Here is a 6,321-nt window from a genome sequence, read left to right as displayed (position 1 = left end):
TTCTTTTCTTTTCCTTCTTGACAGGGTCTCATTCTGTCACCCAGGCTGGAGTGCAGTGGTGTGATCATGGCTCACTGCAGCCTCGGCCTTCCTGGGTCCAAGTGATCCTCCAGCCTCAGCCTCTCAAGTAGCTGGGACTATAGTTATGCACCACGATGCCTGACTAATTTTCGTATTTTTTTGTAGAGACGAGGTTTCACCATGCTGCCCAGGCTAGTCTCGAACTAGTCTCAAGCGACCCACCCGCCTTGGCCTCCCAAAGTGCTGGGATTACAGGTGTGAGGCACCATACCTGTCCTTAGGAGAGTATTTTTCTTTTCCTTTTTTTTTTTTTGAGACGGAGTCTTGCTGTGTCGCCCAGGCTGGAGTGCAGTGGTGCCATCTTGGCTTACTGCAAGCTCCGCCTCCCAGGTTCACGCCATTCTCCTGCCTCAGCTTCCCGAGTAGCTGGGACTACAGGCGCCCGCACCACGCCTGGCTAATTTTTTGTATTTTTAGTAGAGACGGGGTTTCACCGTGTTAGCCAGGATGCTCTCGAGCTGGGAGAGTATTTTTCATAGGCTTCGGCTGGGGAAGAAAAAAGCCATAAATAAAAAGACTGATGCATTTAACTACATCAAAATGGAAAAACTTCAGTATATAGAAAGACAACATAAACAAGATTAAAAGAAGCTACAGACTGGGAGAAAATATTTGCAACATATGAAACGGAGAAACAAGTACTATCTATACTAAATACAGCCCTTTGGCAAAATCAGTAAGATAAAGATAATATCCTTTGTGCCAGGAAAATGGGAAAAGCATATGAATAGGCAATTTACAGAGCTACAAGTAACCAATAAACGTGAACAGAGGCTCAACCTTATTACTTAATAGAGAAATGTAATCTGCAACATTGTTACACCACTTATCAGTTACTCAATTGTCAAAATTTGCAAAGATAATTTTTGCAGCGTTGTTTTTTTATTGCTTAAAATTAAGGAAACCTAAATGTCCATCAGTAGAGGAATGGCTAAATAAACTGTACTATAGCCACACTATGGAATACAATACAACAGTTAAAAGGATCAACATTTATTGACAAGAAAAGAGCCCCAAGATATATTGTAGAATGAAAATACCAAGTTGTGAAACATATGTACCATTTGATACCCTCTAACAATATTTCTATAGGTACATATATATGCATGAAACTCATAGAAAAAGGTCTGGTATGATACACACCAAACTAATAAAGTGGCTTTCTCTGGATAGGGAATTAAGGTATATTGAAGTATAATTTATGTACAATATATCACACACATCTTAAATGTTCAATTTGAAGAGTTCTAACAATTGTATAATCCCATGTTACCACCACACAAAACAAGATGTAGAATGTTTTCATCATCCCAGAAAGGTCCTTTGTGCCTGTTTCTAGTCAATTTTAGGTAAGAGGTGGGACGCTACTCCAGGGGTGGAGCTCAGACACCAGACTAAATTGTGGACTAGCTAAAACAGGGACTAGGCTGAAGCAGCTTTCCATAAGACATGCCCACCAGTGTGCCATGTCAATTTACCATGGCCATGGCAACACCTGGAAGTTACCACCCCTTTTCTAGAAATTTCTGAATAACCTGTCCCTTAATTTGCATATAATTAAAAGTGAGTATAGATATGGCTGCAGAACTGCTCCAGGGCTGCTACTCTGGGCACACTGCCAATGGGTTAGTCCTGTTGGGCAAGGAGCAGTACCTCTGCTGCTGCTGTACACTGCCACATCAATAAAAGTTGCTGTCTAATGTCACCTGCTGGCCCTTGAATTCTTTCCTGGGAGAAGCTAAGAACCCTCCTGGGCTAAGCCTCAATTTTGGCGCTTGCCTGCCCAGTGTCAGATTCCCCTCTATTCCCCTGAACACCACTTTCTGATTTTTATCACCACGGATTAGTTTTGTTTGCTTTTAGGTTTCATGTAATGGAATCCTGCGATACTCTTTTATGTCTGGCTCTGTTCACTCAGCATACTGGCTTTTTTTTTTTTTTAATTCTCCTTTTTGAGACAGAGTCTCACCCTGTCGCCCAGGCTAGAGTGCAGTGGCACGATCTGGGCTCACTGCAACCTTCACCCCCTGGGTTCAAGTGGTTCTCATGCCTCAGCCTCCCCATTAGCTGGGATTACAGGCGTGTGCCACCACGCCCGGCTAATTTTTGTAATTTTATTAATAGTAGAGAAGGAGTATCGCCACGTTGGCCAGGCTGGCTCAAACTGCTGAGCTCAAGCAATCTACCTGCCTCAGCATCCCAAAGTGCTGGGATTATAGGTGTGAGCCACCGTGCTGGGCCAGCATACTGTTTTTGAGATTTATGTTGTTGCATGTATCAGTACTTTAATACTTTTTATTGCTGAATAGTATTCTACTGTATATAGGTACAACAATTTGTTTATCCATTCTCTTATTGTTTCTGAGTTTTAGCTATTATGAATAAAGCTGATATAAACATTCATATACAAGTCTTTGTGTAGGCATGTTTTCATTTCTCTTGGCTAAATAATACTCAGAAGTGAACTTGTTAGGTTGTATGGTAAGCAAATGTTAAACTATAAGAACCTGAGAAAGATTTCTCCAAAGTGGCTGTACCATTTTACGCCCCTGATGATAATGTATTAGTATTCTGGTTTCTTCATGTTCTCACCAACATTTGGTGCTGTTAGTCTTTTGATTTCAGCCATTCTAGTGGAAGTGTGGTGGAATGTCATTGTGTTTTCTATTTGCATTTCTCTGATTACTGAAGATGTTGAGGACTAGATATCTACCTTTGTGAAGTGTCCATTCAAGTTTGTGCCCCCTTTTACAATGGATTTTTCTTTTTATTGTTGATTTGTAGGGGTTCTTTGTATATTCTGGATATAAGTCCTTTGTCAGCTACATGTACTATAAGTATATTTTTCCAAGCCTGTACATTACCTATCCATTTTGTTAATAATGTCTATGGATGAACAAAACATATAAATTTTGATAAAGCCCAATTTATCAATTTTCTCTTTTATTATTAATGCTTTTTATGCTCTAAGGCATCTTTGTCTTCCCCAAGGTCATGAAGCTATTCCCCCATTTTTTATGCTGGAAATCTTATGGCTTTGGCTTCTACTTCTAGTATGCTAGGAACATGGAAGAGGCATTTGTCCCTCTGAAACAGGTTTTATGGAACAAGCTATCAGATTTAGAGAGAATGGAGAATAGAAATTAGTAGGTAGGGCCAGGCACGGTGGCTCATGCCTGTAATCCCAGAACTTTGGGTGGCCCAGGCAGGAGGATATCTTGAGCTCAGGAGTTCAAGACCAGCCTGTGCAGCATAGTGAAACCTCATCTCTATGAAAAATAATAATTAAAAAAATTAGCTGCTTGTGGTGGTGCATGCCTGTAGTCCCAGCTACTCAGGAGGCTGAGGTGGGAGGATCCTTGGGCCCAGGGAGATTGAGGCTGCAGTGAACTGTGATTGCACCATTGCACTCCAGCCTAGGCAACAAGCAAGATTCTGTCTAAATAAATAAATAAATAAAAGGACTTCTAAATAAAAGGACTTCTTTGTAGGTATCTGCAAAAGAAAAAGCTATCAGGGCTGACAAAAGTTGGCGGGGGCGGGGGGGAGTGTAATAAAAATGGAATGCATAACCTCCAAACCACTGTAGGTAAAATAAATTGATCTAACACAAAGCCAGGGGGTGGGGGTGGGAGGCACGGGGTGGGCGGGGAAGGAACAAAAAAGCCTAGTAAACAGAAGATGCAAAAACAAATGGCGTAAATAAATCCAAATCTATTGTAATAACATGTGAATTTGTTGCATTCACTTAAAAAGAGACAGTGACTCTCAGATTGTGTTAAAAATAAAAATATACCTCTATACTGTATTAAATAAGAAGATGGAAAAAGATAAACCAGGCAAAAACTAATAAAAAGAAAGCAGAAACTGCATTATCAATGTAAGACAGAGTAGAATTTCAGACTGAAAGGACTGAAGGACACAGAAGGACACTTATTATTAAGTATGGTTATATTACCTAGAAAATGTAACACTTATAATCTTTTATGTAGTTAACTATAGCTTCAAAATATGCAATGCAAAATATTATATATATGGAAACATTGTTATATCTACAATCATAGCTGGGAGGCTTAGCACACCTTTTTCAATAATCCACAGATTAGCAAAAAGATAGAGGATTTAAATTTCACAATAGATGAGCTTTAACTAATCTCTCTAATATAAACAACTTTGTACACAACAGAAAATAACATTCTTTTCAAATGCACTTGGATTTAAAAAGTGCCCAGGTATTAAAATATGCTTATTCAATAGTTAAATCTCACCAATTTCTTTTTTAAAGAAGTAGAAACAGTAATCATAGGGGTCATATTTATTATTCATTATTTATTTATTTAGCAAATATTTATTGAGTGCTTACTATGTTCCAGGCCCTGTTTGAGGTACTGGAAATGTGGTAGCAAATAAGAAGCAATGTCTCATTTCCCAAGAAGCTTACATCCTGGATAGAAGAATCAAATAATACCTAAGTAAATGAATAAGTGATAAGTCCTGTAATGATTTCACATTGCATACCTGCATCAAAACATTTCATGTACCCCATAAATATATGCATCTACTATGTACCCACAAAATTAAAAATACAAAAAAAAATTAAAAAGAGGAAAGAAAGTCAAATTCAATGATACCATAGAAGCTGCAAGGATATTTTTAATTGCACAATTAAGAAAGACCTTGAAGAGTAGGTGACACAATATGATGAAATAAAATTAGACATTAATGCAGTCCCCACACTGAATCCAAAATTGAAAAAAAAAAGACTCTTCTAGATGACTCTTGGGTTAAAGAGGAAATAAAAATCATGACTTCCAATTATGTAGATGAGAATGGAAATAAACCCACCAGATGTAAAACCTGGGATGAGGTTAGAGTTATTAAAGAGGGTCATTTATACGCTCACATACATATTCGAAAATAAGGAAGATTTAAGATAAATGAACTAGACATTTAACTCAAGAATATAGAAAAAGAACAGTAAATTGAATCTTAAGAAAATAGAAGGAAGAAAAAATAAAGATAAGAAAAAAAGAAAAAACAAGACAAGAAGAAAAAATCACAATACAATTGACTGATACAAACTGAAGTTATTTGAGAAAATTTTTTTGGTAATTCTGATCAAAGAAAAAAGAGACAATAAACAACATTGGGAATTATAATTATAGATATAAAAGACAATAGGAAAAATATAAGAAAATACAAGTCAGAATTTTATAACACTCAAATTGAAATTTCAGACAAAATGGATCATAGATGAAGAAAATACAACTAATCAAAACTGACTCAAGAAGTAGAAAACTTGAATAGAAAATTATAGAGATAAAAATTTTACCTCAGGCTGGGCATGGTGGCTCACGCCTGTAATCCCAGCACTTTGGGAGGCCAAGGCAGGTGGATCACTTGAGGTCAAGAGTTTGAAGCCAGCCTGGCCAATATGACGAAACCTCATCTCTACTAAAAATACAAATATTAGCCCGACATGGTGGCATGCACCTGTAGTCCCAGCTACTTGAGTAGCTCAGGCATGAAAATCACTTGAATGGAGGTTGCAGGGAGTCATAATCATGCCACTGTACTCCAGCCTGGGTGACAGAGTGAGACTGTGTCTCGAAAAAAAAAAAAAAAATTTTACTGCTTAAAAACAAACAACAAAGGGAAACAAAGACAATTACCGAGGACCCGAAGCAAGATAGGAACAGCTCCAGTCTCTAGCTCCCAACGCGAATGACGCAGAAGACAGGTGATTTCTGCATTTTCAGCTGAGGTACCAGGTTCATCTCACTGGGGAGTGCTAGACAATCAGTGCTGGTCAGCTGGTGCAGCCCGACCAGTGAGAGCTGAAGCAGGGTGAAGCATCGCCTCACCTGGGAAGCGCAAGGGGGAAGGGAATCCATTTTCCTAGCCAGGGGAACTGAGACACACAACACTTGGAAAATCGGGTAACTCCCACCCTAATACTGTGCTTTACCAAGGGTCTTAGCAAACGGCACACCAGGAGATTATATCCCACACCTGGCCGGGAGGGTCCCACGCCCACGGAGCCTCCCTGGTTGCTAGCATAGCAGTCTGTGATCTAACTGCAAGGCAGCAGCGAGGCTGGGGGAGGGGCACCCGCCATTGCTGAGGCTTAAGTAGGTAAACAAAGCCGCTGGGAAGCTCGAACTGGGTGGAGCTCACAGCAGCTCAAGGAAACCTGCCTGTCTCTGTAGACTCCATCTCTGGGGACAGGGCACAGCTAAA

The sequence above is a fragment of the Colobus angolensis genome, unplaced genomic scaffold, assembly GCF_000951035.1.
Source record: "Colobus angolensis palliatus isolate OR3802 unplaced genomic scaffold, Cang.pa_1.0 Scaffold385, whole genome shotgun sequence".
NCBI lineage: Eukaryota > Metazoa > Chordata > Mammalia > Primates > Cercopithecidae > Colobus > Colobus angolensis.
This window is presented reverse-complemented; position numbering follows the sequence as displayed.